Consider the following 19,247-nt stretch of genomic DNA (forward strand, 5'->3'; position numbering starts at 1 on the left):
TTGTGTGGCAACAGTGAGAACATGTGTGTGAGGTGCAAGTAGGTGAACTATCTACTCAGTTTTGTGGTGAAGCTACATGATGAAATGGGTTAAAAGGTTTCAAGGGGTCAAAAAAAGACATCAAGAGAGGAATAGTGTGTGAACAGCTGTTCCAGAAAAATAGCCATGAGCAAGCTGAGAACGCATGGGTAAGAGGTAGAGACTGAGGCAACAAAGTAAGCCTTGTGGTTCATGTTTATCAAGCCACCTGATCAAGCAGAGCACATCCAGAGTAGGGCCACAGAAATGATCCAGATCCCCTGTTCATTGCAGGGGAGTTGGACTAGATGACCTCTAAAAGTCCCTTCCAACTCAAGCAATTCTATGATAGTATGATTCTAAACTTAATCTAGATGTACAGGAAACTTATTCCTATTGATGCTTGTGAGGTCTATATATCCACATTGTGCCAAGGCTCTGGTGCTATTTACTGCTGGATTTTAATGTAATTAACAGAAAAGTTACTTTTTTTTTTTTTTTTTTAATTAAAATAGTTTACAGAGTGGCTGCTTTGCTATTCAGAAGCATGAGGCTCTCTTCCTCTTTCATCTGTCCAAGCTAATGACTGAGCTTGTGTGAGAGCTTCCTGGCTGAACACTGTTTTGAAGCAAGAAGAATCTTACCATAGAAGAGCTATGGCAGACAGGGTGCTAAATTTAAGTGTATTAAAAGAGAAGACTGGTATCAATCTCTGTCACTCTTTAAAACACTCCTAAAATGCCTTATAGTACAAAATGAAGCTGCGCAATCTTTCACTACAGTAATTCCTTATCATGGCCTTGTTACTTTATCATCATTTCTTAGCTAGCCTAAAGGTCTTCTTACAAACATTTTGTAGAATAAGACTGTGCAAACTGGAAGCTGGGTGACTTGGACAAGCCAAGAATTTTTCAATTCTTTGAGGATACGGATAGTGACATCCAGAAAGTCATTCATCCATTTTAAAATAAATTTATAAATTAAATAATCTGAAGGTATCCAGTTAGCTCCATTGACCACTTGCAGAAATAGTCTTATATTTGCTGATACCAGACATATAACTTTGATAACTAAATTTAGGTGAGATGAAACATGCCTTCGAGAAACTATGGTAATTCTGCAGACCTTATCCTTTTGTGCTCTCTCTCTCCCCTGCTGTTTCTTTTGTTCACTTGTCATTTCTCATTTCCATGTCATGTATCTAAACTTAGACAGTAAGCTTTTTGAAGCAGAAACAAGGCCTGAATATTTGTCTCAACACTGAATAACCAGCTTAATCTGCAAGTAGGATAGGCAGCTGTAGAGTGTCTAAGATACTCGAGACAAATTAACCATGTATGATTAGGGCTTTAATAGAAAATCTACTCCCCTTTTACCAGTATAATTCCATTATGTTCAACATGATGTACTGAGGTTCGTGTTGAAAGTTACATTATTTTTAACAAAAGAATGCTATAACTGAGGGCAACTGATGTTGCTACCCTGTAATACCCAATCACCATTGCTAGTAACAGGCCTTAGGCTGTGTGCTGAGTTTGCAGGGCCTCGGCAGTGAGACCTGTCAGGCTTCATCTGTTTGAACTTGTTTTGACCTACAGCTTTGTTTCACTTCATCTAGTTATAACAGCAATTTCTCTATTTCTCTAAGTGATCAGGTGGCTATAGAGATTAGGATTTATTTTTGTCTTTGTGTGGAAGAACCAATACGTTTATGTAGATGACAATACAAACACAGAACTTCTGATCCCAGAAACTCATCTCTACTTCCCACTACAAATGGAGTGAAACTTAGAATCATAGAATCATAGAATTAGCTAGGTTGGAAAAGACCTACAAGATCACCTAGTCCAACCATCCACCTACCACCAATAACCCCACTAAACCATGTCTCCCAACGCTATATCTAAACGTTTCTTGAACATCTCCAGGGATGGTGACTCAACCACCTCCCTGGGCAGCCTGTTCCAGCATCTGACCACTCTTTCAGAAAAGTAGTATTTCCTAATGTCCAGCCTAAATCTCCTCTGGCGCAACTTGAAGCCATTCCCCCTCGTCCTGTCACTAGTTACAAGAGAGAAGAGGCTGACCCCCAGCTCACTACAACCTCCCTTCAGGTAGTTATAGAGAGCGATGAGATCTCCCCTGAGCCTCCTCTTCTCCAGACTGAACAATCCCAGCTCCCTCAGCCACCCCTCATAAGGCCTGTGCTCCAGACCCCTCACCAGCTTTGTCGCCCTCCTCTGAACACGCTCCAGGGCCTCAATGTCTTTTTTGCAGTGAGGGGCCCAAAACTGGACACAGTACTCGAGGTGGGGCCTCACCAGGGCTGAGTACAGAGGGAGAATGACTTCCCTACTCCTACTGGCAACACTATTTCTGATACAAGCCAGGATGCCATTGGCCTTCTTGGCCACCTGGGCACACTGCTGGCTCATGCTCAGCCAAGCGTCGACTAATACCCCTAGGTCCGTTTCCTCCATACAACTTTCCAGCCACTCTGCCCCAAGCCTGTAGCACTGCCTGGGGTTGTTGCAGCCGAAGTGCAGGATCCGGCACTTGGTCTTGTTGAACCTCAACAAGAGGTTCAACTTGAGGCCTTACATCTCTTAGGAGCAGTAGGATGTAAACATAACACCATGAGAAGGGGTAAAAGCTAAAAGTTATATAATACTGTAATTGTTCTGACATTACTATTGAAACATTTCTTCATAGAAGTGGTCCTTTTTTTCTTTTCTTTTTTTTTTTTTTTTGGTAATATTAGACCTGAATGAATAAGACTGTTAAGATTTTACTTAAAATAAATCCTTAAATATATATATAAAGTAAGCTGTGGTTCCCTTTATATATATATTTATATTATATATATATATATTTGTATATATATTATATATATGTATATATTTGTAATATTTATATAAGCTGTGTTTCCTTTTTTTATACATAAATAGGATTTTGAGTATAGCACCGTCTTACTATAATGTGAAAGTGTCAATTACTTTGAGGGACTCCTTGTTCTTCTTTGAAAAAAGAGTTAAGACAAGGTTGTCAATTTAAAGTTATCAAGGGCAATTACAAAAAAATTTTGGTTAAGAGACCATTTGTTTGGCAGAATTTTTAGAAAGTGAAAGTATGACCATTTCAGTGTTTCTTTGGGTTAACTGAAAGAGCTGCTATACACATAGCTGCAACTCTAGCCTAGCCAATCTCTGGAGCATTGAATTGGAAATCTCAGTGTATTCAGCAAGTAACACATAGAACATCTGAAACTAGATCTGAATGCTGTATATATATGAGATTTTAAATTAATATTATTTGTCCTGTGTCATCTTTTCTTTAAGATTCATCAGAATGTAACAGTCTCTCCTTACTGCTGGTAGCATCTGAATCTGAAGGTAAATGTATTTTTTTTTAATCTATTAGTAATTTTATGTCAGCTTTGTATATCCAGAATATACCTTCAGGACATACACTTTGTTGAAAGGTCAAACGAAGAAACAACTCTTCCTTTCTCAATAAGTTTGCTGTTTTCCTCCCATGTACAGAACTCTCAAGTTACTGAGGCTCCTGTTTCTCTGATAAAGAGTTGTTAACATTTTTATTCGTATAAAGACAGTGCTACACAATCCTCCAAATTCACCTCCACACATTGTAATCTGGGCCAGGCAGTGTATTTTGCCCCATGGTTAGAAAAGGAGTTCAGTTCAGCTTTATTCCCCTTATTTACATGCCTAAAATTAATAGAAGCTCTAGCATAAGTTTACAAATCTTCACCATCTTCCACATCTCCTGGCTTCTCAGTTGGGCTAGAAGGGTAATGAAAGCTACTGTATGTGTAAACTGACCCATAATGGTCAGTTATACCGGATACTTCAGGTATCAGGAAGAACAGCGCTGAAAATTTCTGAACGTCTGTAATATTCAGACTCCAGATAAACTTCAGATAAACACTGAGTGCTTATTGGCAATAAGCACATTTTTCTTCCTCCATAATTATATGTATGCTTTCTCTCTCAAAATATCCTCTTGGCATTTCTTGCTGTCAGAGACCGTAGACAAATAGTTAGACATATTTTGTTAAAGCTCAAAAAGTCAACAGTAAGTATCCAGTCTGAACTTCTTTATAGCAACAACAACAAAATTTACCAAATAATTCTCGCATTAGGCCTTATTCCCAGACTGTGCTAGAGGCAGTCTTTTAGAAAGACATCCAGGTCACATTGTCACCACTATTTCCTGAGGCTCCTTGCTGAGTTTCACATATCTGAGTCCCTAGGACAACAGCAGGGGCTTTGGAAAATCATCAGAGACTGCTTTCAAACCTACATGCTTGCAGTGTGATTATAGCTTCTAAAAACAATGATGCAGAGAGCAAGCAAGAGGAGCGAATCCACCCTTATTGTCTGAAAGTCTTGCAACAGAAATATTAAGTCTTACAGAATGTCTTCATTGAAGAATGAGGGATGTAATTTAGCACATAGCACTCTCAGGAAGGAAAATGACTGAAAACTAATTGTTTTTCCCATTACAGAGAACATCAGTGATTGTACGAGTGTCAGAAAGCATTCCAGACAAACATTATTTGTAATGTGCAGCAATAATAGTAATGATACGTTGCATTTGTACAATGACATCCATCTCAATGGATACTAAAATGCTCTAAACTCTTGGTGATCTGCTTCTTTAATATGGCTGACCCAGACCTTGGATATTTGAATAATAAAATATGATTATAGCTAACAAATAATTGAACAAATCTTCCTAACTTTGCTGACTTGTGCACAAAAACTTCTTGCCAAAGTTCACTTGTTTGTCTTCTTCTAGTAAGTATTTCTCCCAATGAGAATTAATATTCAATAACATTTAGCATCTAAATTTGTTTATTTCTACCTTTGGTCAGTTCTAACCACTAGCATTCTTTGACTGTTTTAGTTACAACTGTCAGCAGTTATTCATAGCATTGCTACTATGATATGCAGTGGTCGCTGTTGTTGTTTTAGCAATTATTATTGTTATTATTCAACTGAGTATTTTAATTCTTGTTACTGCAGTGATAATTTTAAAATTATAATTACTAGTAATGTTAAATGTTACGCTAATGATAATAATGTTCTTTGGAGAAGCATACTTTATTAAAGCATCTTAACATGCTTTCTTACAATAATGCTTCCTAACAATCCAAGGCATATGCTTAGTTTATGGTAAAGAGATATCCAGATTTGTGCATGAGTTTTCAAATGTCAGTGACATTGTCCCATTAACATCAGCTATTGAACACTTGTTTTTTAATTATGCCAAACACCAAATTACTTCGGAGAGGTAAGAAAAATACTAATTGAATTAATTTATAAGGTGACGTGGAGTTTCAGTAAGTGAACCAAGAAAGACAAATATGTTTTTAATCTCACCTAAACTTTACTGTGTAAATGTTTATTATTTAGTCTAAGATGGCCACATGAGTTCTCTCTATTGGCCATGGAGATGCCACCTTTTAAAAAGATGCTTAAGATATGTGAGCTGAAGCATCTCTGAAAGTTTCTTCCTCAATTGCTACAGACAAGAGCCTAGGTATACATGACTCGCTTCTTCAGAAGGTTACAGAAGATAACTTAAAAGCCTTGCCTTGAGTGACTGTATTAGTATGCACATGAAATTAATTAAAAATGTGTCTCTAAAACTTTCCTTTTTGCCATATTTTTGGTTTACTATCTGGAGGCAAATTAATAGATGAGGTATGTGTTTCTTGTGCTTCCCAGAGATAAAAAGTATCTTACGGTATAACTGAAGTATTGCAGGATTTCCAATTAAAGCCAATGAAGTCAGTAATCAGGGAAGAGATACCTAGAGATAATTGTCATCTGTAGCATTAATTTCCAATTTGACCAAGATCCTTAGAGTGGTTCTATTTTTCCATGCTGTAATTTTTCTTTTGGACTTCAGAGTTTTAATAAAGACCTGGTTTTGTTCTATTTTCAGTGAGATTTCAGATCCAGGACCCTCTTTCCAGATCCTATACCTAATTTTGTTGAGGAACTGATAAATCACATTCAAAGTTTTAAGTTAGTAATTTAGCCCATCAAGAGCACGAAGTAACATGAACCAACATCTACCAGTCACTACCAGCAAGGTCTTGTTTCACTTTTTCCATGTAGTTAAATTTAAAGCTTTACAAGGTCACACTAGAAATCAGTTTTTCCAAGATAGCTGAGAAGTTTAAATGGAATCTGAAATTTGTCCCTATATGTCAGTTCAGTCACAGCCCTTCTGCCATGCATTAGATTAAAATGTGCAAGAAGTAAGATACAAAATGCAAAATGGGCAAAAGAGAAGAAATAATTAATTTTTCAGTATAAAAACAGTAAAAATCTGAAATAAATACCTGGATTTTATATCTATACCTGTAATAACTGAGTTTAAAATGAAAAAGGAGAATATTAATAATAATAAAGCCCATTATTTCTATTATTAAATAAATATATAACTAAAATAAAAAACAACCAACCAAACATGAAATAGATAATCTTTGTTTTACTGCTTAATATTTTTGGATTCCAAATTTTAGCTAAATATGTTATTGTTAGTGTTTAAGCACTGAATAAGAAATTTACAATTTATGTTTGTTAAATGCACTGAAGTCTCCTAAAGATCACTAGCAGAGATCTGAATGGAATTAAAAAGTGCCTGTACAAATTACATTTTATTATTCAGCAGATGAATTTTTGCAAGGTTGAATTTTCTGTTATCAAGGTTATCCATCTTCCTGCCTGGACTATTTGTGAGGGAGATATAGAACTCCTATTCTCCAGGGATTAAAACTTTTCTGATGAAAGGAACATCACCTCTAAACTCAACTAACATAAGAATGTTGTGGTCTCAGGTTATCTTGATGCATAGATAAGACTGAGATTACAAGACAGAATGTGATTAGGAGAAACTCTTTGGCTGCACACAGGTCAATGCTGTTTGAAACTCACAACTCCATTTCAGAAGAAAATATTATTATTGTTTTTAAAGAACTGCACATTAATTTGTTGTTGATGGTTTTTTTTCTGCAAAAATGAATCTTTTATGTTAGTAATCAATAGACTGCCCTCCTAACACTAAAGCTTAAAAGTTTGGGGACATATAGATTAATTTGGGGTTCCCAGACACATAGCTACCCAATGGGAAACCTTGAAAAACTAAAAAGCTATTAAAAACTATCAGAGAGAAAGAATCACAGTGCCTCGCATTTAATTTTGTTTGCTGTTATAGTTATGTGTTATGAATTCTTAAGGAGAAATTGAATTGCTTGATACTACTGTGATTTTATGCAATAATTTTTAAACTACATAACTGCTACAACTGGATAAGCTGAACTGTGCATTGTCTTAGGATGCATCAGAGAGATGGGGTGAATCAAGTCTTTCAATTAAAATAAAAAAAAAAAAATAGCCCAAGCTAAGGCATTTACGTCGTCACTCAGTTCTGTGAGTAAACAAGTTCCTTGGCTTTCTTTGATGATTAATTTTAATTAGGTAAGTTTGAAATCCAAGTACTATGAGTTCCAATGAAGTTATGAGTAAAATAGAAAGCAGAAGAGTATTTTTTTTTTCTTTGGTTACTATATTAGCGTTCTCTGAAAGGAAAGAAGATTGTATGTTAGAAAGTCCTACTTGGAGATTTCTGATACTTACAAGAGGGTATAGCGATGCTGTCCTAATTACCGCAGTACAGTATAGAAAATCTGACAGAAGTAACAGTTGTTAGCATTGGCCTTCCAAATTAATTGATGAAATACACTTTTAAGTCTTGAGCCAAATTGTAAGCCTCTAAAGTCAGTGATGGCAGGAGAATTTGGAGAGAATCTGTGAATGGAGATCATAGCCCTGTGCTGGATTATCCAATTGATCAGGTTAATGGAGCTAATCTCTGACAAAAGTTGTGAAGGAGATTGAGTGATTCCTCACTGAAAGGAGTCTCAAAGAAATTACTGACTACAGTCCTTTATAATGTTATGCCATGAGTATAATTATCAGATTCACTCACCAAACATTAAAGTTTTCCTTTAACCTTTACTGTGGAGAGAATAAAGTAAATTAATCATTTTTAACCATGTCCAATGCAAAGCATGAACTTATGCAAAACAGACATATGAGAAAATTAGGCAGTACACAGCCTGATATCCATCCTGACTGCCTTCCATGTCACAAAAGCTGAAACTCAGCTGGATTAGGCAGATATTTTTATATTTTTATATGTCACCACAACTTTGGGGAACTAGTAACCCAATAAGAGTATCTGTAGAAACTAGTCTTCATGATTGAATCATCAGTTATTCCCTACTATGCCTTGGGAACATCAAGAGGAGTATAAAATTGCCCACAGCTTAAAAATATATTTTTTGCTTTTATGTGTTCTTTTTTTCATAAGAATCCTACTTAAACTCGCAACTAGTAGAATATGCCTGCTTGTGGCAGAATCTTGATGAAAGGATATTTCTTCCATGAAAACTGTTCTGCACTTTGAATAGTGTCATGTAAACATGTAGTAGTGAAGACAACTTCAAAAGATAGGAAGATCTTCAACTAAATAGATTTGTTTTGACAGATCGAGAGCTGCTTATTGTTCAACTCTGTGAAAAGGCAATGCTCTAGCAAATATAATGAGGATCCAGTTATAATGAGCTATTGTTTGGTCAGAAAACTTTGGGGAGGATATTAACAGAGAAAAATGATGTACTCTTTTCTTGATGAGTTCTGTGCAATGGAAAGTAACCTGAAGAAATTACTGTTTGCTTTTCCTCCAAATAGAATCGTAGAATCATAAAATCCTTAGAGTTGGAAGGGACCTCTGAAGGCCATCTGGTCCAAATCCCCTGCAATGAACAGGGACATCCACAGCTAGATAGGTTTTTGATAGAAAATCAAGTGCATGCCCATTCTGCCCTGGATCCATTTTTAAGCTTGTAACTTACATGGAATGGAATCATAGAATCACAGAATGGTTTGGGTTGGAAGGTACCTTTAAAATCATCTAGTTCCAACCCCCCTGCTATAGGCAGGGACACCTCCTACAGATCAGGCTGCTTAAAGCCCAGTCCAGCCTGGCCTTGAATGACTAAAGGGAGGGGGCATCCACAACCTCTCTGGGCAACCTGTTCCAGTGTCTCACCACTCTCACAATCAAGAATTTCTTTCTAATATCTAGTCTAAATCTACCTTCTTCCAGTTTAAATCCATTTCCCCTCATCCTATCCTGTCCTTAAAAAAGTCCCTCTCTAGCTTACCCATAGGCCCCCTTCAGGTACTGAAAGGCTGCTATAAGGTCTCTTCAGAGCCTTCTGTTCTCCAGGATGAAGAGCCCCATCTCTCAGCCTGTATTCATAAGGAAGGTAATCCATCCTTCTGATCATCTTTGTAGCCTTCCACTGGACCTGTTGCAATAACTCCATGTCCTTCTTTTGTTGGGAGCTCCAGAACTGGAAGCAGTACTCCAGGTGAGGTCTCACAAGAACAGAGTAGAGGGGCAGAATTGTCGGCATTACAGAATTCCCCCAGTCAGTGTGGCATCAGAATAGCAAGCTTCCATAATAGCAAGTTCTCTGAATAGCAAGTTCTCTTAATAGCAAGTTTTTCTTTTATTGTGTTTTACACACACCTTATATATCCTTCACTCGTAAGCAGTAAATCCACTCATGGTTAATTATCCTTAAGTTCTTCACAACAACGTAGATAACAAACAAAGGGTTGCTTAACTGTCCCAGAAGTGACCACATTAGCTGTGAGTACTAAAGACTATTCTGTTTACACCTTAGCCCTGTCTCCAGACTCCGGAGGCCTCATAGAGATAAGATCTACCAGAGTCTGTTGGGCTCTTTGTTGTTAAATCTCCCCCACACAGAATCACCTCCCTCAACCTGCTGGTCATGCTTCTCTTGATACAACCCAGAATACGATTGGCCTTCTGGGCTGCAAGTGCACATTGCCAGCACATGTTGAATCTTTCATCAGTTGACACCTCCAAATCCTTCTCCTCCGGGCTGCTTTCAAGCCATTCTCCTCCCAACCTGTATCCATGCTTGGGATTGCCCCAACTCAGATGCAGGACCTTGCACTTGGCCTTGCTGAACTTCATGAGGTTGACACGGGCCCACCTCTCAAGATTGTTCAGGTCCCTCTGGATGACATCCCTTCCCTCTGACGTGTCAACTGCACCACTCAGCTTCGTGTCATCTGCAAACCTGCTGAGTGTGCACTTGATCCCACTGTCCATGTCACCTACAAAGATGTTAAATAGCACCAGACCTAACACCGATCCCTGAGGAAAGCCATTAGTCACCAGTCTCCACTTGGACATTGAATTGTTGACTGAACTCTCTGAGTGAGACCATCCAGCCAATTCCTTATCCAGTGAGTGGTCCATCCATCAAAGCCATTTTTTTTCCAATTTGGCAACCAGAATGACTTGCGAGTCAGTGTCAAAAGCTTTGCACAAGTCCAGGTAGATGATGTCAGTTGCTCTTCCTTTATCCACTGACGCTGTAACTCCATCATAAAAGGCCACCAAGTTTGTCTGGCATCACTTTTTCTTGGTGAAACCATCTTGGTTATCACCAGTCACCTCATCATTATTTCCCATGTGCCTTACTAGGGACTTCAGAAGGATTTGCTCCATGATGCTACATGCTTTGCCAAATATACAGTCATCTAAGTTTCAGTAAAAAAAATATATTTAAGGGGATGTTTAGAGTACTGAATCATCTCTGCAGATCTTTTCCTTTCTGTCTCTGAAGGAAGGACTTAGATGACTTATTTAGATTAGACAATACTAGACAAGACTTGTTCAGACTTGACTAAAGAAAGTCATCAGTATATAACATTAAATACAGATGGAAGCCAAAGTAATCACATTTCTCAGTTAAACATTTAAATTCACTCTAAACTTGATGTTAATTGAAAAAGTCAGCTTGGGGATCAAACTAAAAATAAATATACCCCAAATGGCAAAACATGCCGAACAAAGATGCAGTGCAGATACCTGCATTTAGGTCATTCCAGCAAATTAAGATGTTTAGACGTATGTAGGTACTTGAATATGAGGGTTGAGATCATGGGACATAATCATATTCAGCTGCACTCAGAACACTATTTCTCCTAGTCAGTAAGTAACACATATTAGTTAGGAATGAGCTTTTTGTTTCCCTACTAAATTGGTAAAGTTTTATCTGTTTTTAGACAGACATAATGATTTTACAGGAGATACTGTGAGGGCAGAAGAGTGAATGTGTGTGAAAAGACAAAGTAAAAATTCCCATCAGTAACAGTGTACTTTATTGTAAGCCTGTTACTGTGCCAATCACTTCAATACTTCTAAAACAGTTTCTGTGCATCAATGTAGGAAATGGATAGTTTCTCTTGTTATGTCTGTTCAAGGAAGCCTGTAATGAGTGAATGTGTGAAAACTGGAAGGTAAAATTATTGGGTATGACATTTTTCTTGGGCAGTAAAAGGCACATTGTTTGGTATTTTCTTGTTAAAAACAAAACTAAGAGCATCTGCAAAAGTCTGTGAGCATGAGAGTGCCATCATATGTGCACGTACAGTCTACAGGAGAAGTACATGAGAAGCAGGGAGATTTTGTGTATTTGTGTGTGTGCACAAGCAGGTCTTTGCCCTAGGCAAGTTCACCTCTTAGTTGGAAACTTGAGAAATTGACTTTACGGGGATTTGAAAGAGATCTCAGGTGAACTAAATTTGTCTGCTTTCTTTTCCCACTAGTGCAGTAGAAATGGATTCTCAGTCTAATAAGGTTTGACAAGACCTAGCACTGGAGGCAGGTGCCAAGGAATCCAAGGAGTGGAAAGCATTAGAGACAACATGGACACCAGAGGATAGATGTGTTGCCATGGGAACAGAGTGAAAGGTTCTCCGTGGTGGCTGGTTAGGAGGTTTGTTTAAGAGGGAGCCAAGCAGCTGCAGCCTTGCTATCACCCTATGCTTTAACAACAGTACGTAAATTCCAGCCTTGTCCCTCTGCCATCAGGAGCCAAGGAATTAAATTCTGCCTGTTTCCATAAATAATGCTGAAATCACTGACATGATAGTAACTTCCAAAAAGTATCTGCAGCAAGAGGATGGCTGCTTCGGTACTCAAGACTGCAAACATCTGATTGGCAATGGGTGCTTGAAGGCACATGAGATATTTTCTTTTTAAGAATTTGAGGACATAATTTTTAGTTACAAAGCTATCAGCTTATGTTCCTCTGCCTTCCTCCCCTGCAACCTCTGCCCAAAATGTGTGCAGTCCCACCAAAGAAAAAAAAAAATTACAAAAGCAAGTAGTGCTACAAGGGGGATTTATAAAAGTATTGTCCCTTCCAGAAAACAATCACAAGGGCTGTTTATTATTGTTTCCCTTTCTTCTTTACATCTGCAAATCTATAAGGAGGGAAATAGAGTGTGAGGAAAGTAGATAGAAACTTTTTTTTTTTCCTCCAAACTAAAAGACCAGCTGAGCAGCTGCAATGTAATTATCATAATTTGCCTTTCAGTAATGTCTAGAATCCCCCGATAATACCACATCTTCACAGTGCTAGGTGCAGTATATAATGTAGCAGGAGACAATGGGTAGCCTGCAGTGCCGGAAAGGAAGATTAAAAAGAAAACAATAACACAAAAATAAAAACTAAATCTGAAGTAATGGACTCATACAGCCTTAGAAAAGGGAGGGAATTAATAGGGAAAGGATTTAAATTTTTTATTTATAAAAGATCACTTAACAATCGTGTAGCAACATTAAGCAAAAACCAGGCTCTGAGTATAACTTCTTATTCAAGCTATCTCTTGTTTTTCATCAGTTGGACATATCTCAGGTTCATAACCACAATACACAGACATATGTATCCACACCTCTATTCCTCTGCAAATAGTCATGTGTGTCTTTCTAACTATTGCCCATTTATTTTCTGGTAACTGCTGCTTCAGCCCTGGTCAGGGCTGCCAGAGACCACCTTTTGTCTGAGCCAGTGTAAAAGTTCCTAATTAAATGGACAGAACTTCTGTTTCTGTTCTGAAGCCCTACTTAGTACATCATGATGCCACTCTCTTAAAAAATTCTTTAGTCACTAATTTTTTTGAGGCTGGAAGACCACTGTGCAGAAGTACTTTCTGGAGACAGACAGAAAAAGGATAAGTGGATGGTCTGACTTGATAGAGCTGTCTTTATGGTTTGGGTGGGTGGTTTTTTTGTTTGTTTATTGGTTGGTTGGTTGATTGGCTTGCTGTATGATCAATTCAGAGCTTTAATAGTGTTACTGCGACTGCGCACGGATGGAATTAAGTCATAGGTCTTACTGCAAAGCCATATTTATGAGCACTTTTACAATAAATGCAGACAAGTTCAGCCCTTTTTCTTGAAAAGTTCAGTTTCTTCTTGCAGATGCCTAAGAATAATCCATTTACAATCATAGGATGGTATCAATTTTGATCTTTGATGTTCTCTCCATAAACACTGGAAGATATTTCTTTAAAGGTGAAAATGGCTCAGAGTCCTCTCAAAATGAACTTGACTGATTAAACTCAAAGTTGCCAAAATGAAAGAAATCTTCCCAGCATCAAAATTTGCAAGTTAGTTTTTAAGTAAAATAAATCTGTTTGCAGGTAATTTCCTATATATGTGTGGGGAGAAGGGGTGGGAGGAGGGATTCAGAATTATGCTTATAATGAATCTCTAGCTGTACTTTGATGGCAGAGTTATTACTTAATCTCCATCTTAATGTGGTGACTCAATCTCTGAGTTTCATTCTTTACTGCTAAATAATGAATATGCCTGTATTTATGATAACATGGAAAGTGTCCTGTTTCCATTTTTTTTTCTAGTTTTGGATGTCTTAATCATTAAACTTTCATACACCTTTATGTAGCCAGTATTCCAGAAATAACAGAGAACACATATCTCTAAAGGGGAAAAAAAAAATAAAAGAAGAACATTAAAAAAAAAATAAAAAAAAATAACAAATTCACTGTCTTTCCAAACTAAAACCCAGCTCATTCATATATTCACACAGCACTCTCACCCTTTTCACTAAGACTCTGTGTAGGATGTTACGTGACTACACACAAGTTCTGAACTTCAGTGAAAAGTGCCTATTGGTCACCCTACAGAAGAGACTATGAAAGAGACGTAAGCACACAATTTGTAGAAATATAATACAAAAACAGGCTTCCAATGGGTCCAAGCTCTCAGAAAAGTGATTAAAGAATAAGTCTAGGGTACTATAAAAATTTCTTGGTCAAAGAGAGTAGTAATCATAAGCGTACAACTCTGAAATTAGTGAAATATAGACACTAGCATCAATACTTGTTGTATTTGTTCATTCTACTCAGTCAGCTTGTTTCAGAGAAGTAATTATAGAATTCATTTAAATTAACCCAAAGCATAAATTCTCAAAATCTCTTTTCTAAATTTTTGTGGATTTTTTTTGTTTTTCAGCTGACAAAATTTCTTCTCTGTACACCAAAGTTAATAATATTTCTTTACACTGCTATATCTGCTTTTGAATGTGAAAAAGAAATTTATTTTCAGGTTCAGTGGACACTTACAATGACTGTCACTACTGCAGCTCTCCTGGCTCTTCTGCAGCTTCTGTTACTACACTACTGGACAGTCTTTAAGATACTGTTTCACCACCACCTCCAAGGACTGACAAAATAGGGAATTTGTATTGTATTATAAAGATGAGGTATGAAAAGATGAAAGATAATTGCTGTGGGACACACCAAGTTTAGGAATTGAATGCTTATTGTCAGTGCTCACCTTTGTGCATTTATCTCCATATCATTCTTCATATGATCATAAAACATGGCTCAAAGAGATGTCAAGCAAAGCAGGCTGTCTCTGTGTCCCAAGCATGTGCCAGATTTGACCCTACTTCTAGTGCTATGAATTGACAACTATAAAATAAATAAATAATTTTTTTATGCAAGTCTTTCAAAGTTGGAAACTCCATCATATCTCTACAAAATCATATTCTAGCCCCTCATCTAGCAAGTCTCATCATTGAAAGGTTGCTTGACTTGTAGATCGTATCTCTTTTACAGCAATTTAAATGAGCAACTTCTTGTCCTATGTACCATAATAGGAAGAAGAGATTATTTCCACCTTTTGAAGGGCAAGACTTGAAAGTGCTTTCATATGCCTCTCCTTCATCAAAGACATACTTCTGTGCTCTCTAATACTTTCTTCTGAAATCTCTCCACACGGTAGGTGTATTTCCTGAAGAGTATTACTGAAAACAAAGTGAAAAATTAATCAAACTGCAAACTCCAGCCTTCCAGAGAAATCGTGAGCAGGCGTGGAAGTTTTGAAACTTTCATTGTGAAACTCTCAGCTGCTCTGAAAGTAATGCTTCTTATTTTGTTATGTTGACCAGCTGGAGAATGAAAAGGATTCCCCTTGCCCTTCCTCTCCACTCCTTTATGCTCCTTTCCCTTTTCTTTTCCCTTTCCCTTCACCTCCCTTCCCTTTTCATTAAATTGTTCATTATCTCAACTCATAAACCTTTTTTTAATTATATTTTCTCCCCCTGCTCTTTTGAGGAGAGTGCATAAGACAGCAAAGTGTTGGAGCTTCGCAGTCTATCATTGTGATACCACCACAGTTTCTTAGTCTAGTCCAGCAGTCACATTTTCATTGCAGGCTGGTACACCAAACCCAGAAAGGCTCTCTGCAGAGGGAGCTGCACTCTGAGGACTTTTTGCAGATGTTATTTCTGGTTCTACGTGCTATACATGTTCTCTTTACTTTTAGAGCTCTTCGCACAGAACAGCTGGAGCACTGCAAAGAAGTGCGTGGAGGAAAGTCTCTTGGTTTACAAAATTAGAGAAGAGGATAATAGAAGAGGGGAGGAGAGGGAGAATGGGTTTTTTATTTTATTTTATTTTATTCTTTTATTTCCAGAAGTCTGACATAGATTTTGTTATTGCTATTGATTTTTGCTTGGACTCATTGTAGCTAGCAATGGGAACCTAACTGCAATGCCTAAGTTAGAAGCACAGCCACAGTAGGCTTGCTCCATAATCAATGGAAAGAAATAGGTAACTCTGGAGGGCAGATTGGCTTGCTCCAGAACAGAGAAGCATTTATTTTTCTACCATGAAAATGGGGACACCCTAGAGTAATTGCATTCCTACCTTACCTTACCATCTGTTATTTTACATTATGTCAGTAAAACTTTGGAGTTTATGTACAAATTTCCTAAACTACACAAAAAAAAAAAAAAAAATTGAACTGAATGAGACTTAAGACAGTGTTTAAAGCATAATTTTACATTTGGGTTGTGGAATTTTGAGCAGCAATTTCCTCTTTTTTTTTTTTTTTTTTTTGTTCAGATTTTATTTCTCACTTAGAAAGGATTAATTTTTGCTTTTCCCTCAGAGCTTAAATAAATGATTGGACAATTTGTTAAATTTTATTTGTGTGCCAGTTGAAATTAGTTGTAGCTATAAGTTATAAAACTAACATGTACAATCTCTCCTTGAATCTGTCAGCCCTGATTTGCCAGTTCTAACATGTTTTAGGAGACAAATAAGAATCAGTGAAACCCCTAATGGAAGGCAAAACAATTTTCAGCATGAACATTCAGGAATCCTAGATCTTGCTAGGCAAGCACATGATGGAATAAAAGCCTCCCACATAATTATTTATTTTTCTAATTTTCCACTCATTATCACAAGTTCCCAATTTTCTTCAGGGATTTGGACATTATGGCAAAAGTAACAATTGTCTGAAAATTTTATAATTAAAGATTTCCCCAGGATTCCAGGGGTGGAGGAGAAAAAAATAGAGGGGAAAAAACAAACAAACAAACAGAAAAGGTACCCTAAAGTTAACCTAAACATTCCATTTTTGTAAAATTTAGAGAATTTTGCTTCTATTTCTTTGGTAATTTTGTCCTCTCATCGACAGGATCAAAAAAATCACATTGAGAATTTCATTTAAGATATTTTTGGTTTTTATGTAAAAATCAGTCACAAAATATGTACTGTACTTCATATCTGGCTTTAAATCAAGGTCCATCCCTATTGCATTTTGTGTCTTTTTTTGTTTTTGTTTTTTAATTTTGTGGGACATCCGCAACTCAATTCCATTAGAAGTTCAATATGATTATGTTTCAGGTGTTGTGTCCCCCATCCCCATGTGATAGGAAGCTGTAAAATTACGTGGTTACAATCATAACCCAAACACACTTTCCAACAGGAAATGCAAGCTGTAAAGGCTCTTCTTTTCTCTCAGAAAAGAAGCTACTGTCACAAGTAGCACAGTCTACCAAAGACTTGGTTTCTTACTGAAGGAAAATATGTCTCAGTGCAAGCCATTCTGGCTACATTCATGTATGTTAATAAGAGGCTGAGTGAAGACTAAACAGACAAAATGAGGTAGAAAGGAGAGAGAGAGGATCTCAAGGTGGGAGGGAGGCTTTATAATTTGTTTCACATATTCTAGGCTCAATTAACACATCTAGAGGATTCAGATGACATTACCAACAAGAATTAATGCAGAAGTTATGCATTTTACTTTTATCTCAATTGTGTTGCACGAGTCTGGCAAAGTTGAAAAGCTGCTAATTTAGTAGTCAGCAGTGTCAAATAAAATTTCTAAACTGTATGTCTATAAAAGAACATCTTTGCAATAAGGCATAGCAAATATGCTTGCAAAACAGTTCAGTCAGCAAACCTGTTTTAGGTTTTGAAATATCTGGCAATGACATTTATTAGAACGAAACTATAATATATCAGTGATATAAAGAGCTGTCTCTTCATCACTGGCGCTTTATTATAGACACTAATTTTGTGCAAAATCCTTTAGATTCTTTGCAAAACACCTGCTGAACTTAAAGAAATATGGTTACTGCTTGTGCTGAGACAGATGTAGCTTAATCACATAATACTGAATTTGACTTTTCAGTACCTCACAATAAATGAACTGAACATACCAGTGCAGGAGATTTAAATCTTGCTCCAATATGAATATTATATTCACTGACTGAAGGGTCTAAACTAAAACCAGCTTCCGTGGGTCTCCAATACTACATGAAGCAATTTTCTGTAAACCACAGTATCTCTGCATTAATTAAAAAAAAAGAAAAAAAAAAGTGAAAATAGCTCAAACACTGTACAGAGGGTCAGAACTCTCCTTTACAGTTTTTATTTTGTTTTCTTTGTTACTTCCTTACCTTGATTGTCTCTGTATTTTTATTTTTCCAGAATGCATGAAGATTTCATGTTTAAAAAGGAAACTGCACTAGGGGTAAATGCTGTTGACCATCATGAGCTGGAATTAAAAAAGATCATTTTCTTACTGTCATCAACTACACATTATGAGCTTTATGTGATGATTGATTTTTGGTGGTAGGATATGTCAATTTCTATGATTTTCAGTCACCCCAGTGATGCTCTGATTAAGATCCAAACTTGTTTATTCATTTCTCTTTCCTTGTTATATTTATCAACGATGGAAATTCTGGGAATATGTATGCACATGCTTTTAAGTGTGATGGTTTCATATATTCAGGACCTTGTACATGCTTGTAAAAGAATATCAAGAATTCAGCTAGACAATATCTGTAAATAACACAGTTACATAACACAGCATATACCACACAAATTTAAATGCACAAATACTAATAAACATATTTAGAATGTGTATGTTACATATCTCTGTGCATATATGTTTGTCTCTCTCTGTTTAGTCTTATTTACACTGTGATGTTAAATAATAATACTTTAATTTTACTTCTTCATATGAGCTGTGTGCTTCATAAAAAACATAAAACAATGAAACCTCATGAATATTTATATGAATGGCTACATAGCATTATAGTCATAATCTCTGGAACTGGTTCTCACCGGTTCAGAATTAATTATCAAGTTCAGTTTTAATTGCATTCTTCTAAATTACAACCAAAAAAAACCACAAAAAACAAAAAACAAAAAAAACCAACCCATTATGAATTAGCTCACAAGTACTCTGCTAGGCCTGCTATGCCCACAATTGCTTGCTGCAATCCCACTCTTAATGTGAAATGATTAGGTGAAGCACGTGATTCAGAGGCTCCTCTTGAATCCAACTTAATGCTTCCCTCACTTCAATGTTAAAATAGAAATCCTTTTACTAGTTGCTACAGCAAACAAGTTGAACAAAGTATATCCTTAGCTAGCCACTTTTTTTTCCTGTTCAGTTACTTTTGATTT

The 19,247-nt window shown here is 36.8% G+C and overlaps 1 long non-coding RNA gene across 1 annotated transcript; it reads left to right on the top strand.

The window, feature by feature from the left end:
- LOC110389328 lies at window positions 41-18,342 on the top strand. Its single transcript, XR_002433148.1, has 4 exons — window positions 41-188; window positions 3,357-3,410; window positions 15,137-15,257; window positions 18,261-18,342. It is a non-coding gene; the product is annotated as an uncharacterized LOC110389328 (long non-coding RNA).

This window comes from Numida meleagris, chromosome Z (assembly GCF_002078875.1).
Source record: "Numida meleagris isolate 19003 breed g44 Domestic line chromosome Z, NumMel1.0, whole genome shotgun sequence".
NCBI classification, from domain to species: Eukaryota; Metazoa; Chordata; class Aves; order Galliformes; family Numididae; genus Numida; species Numida meleagris.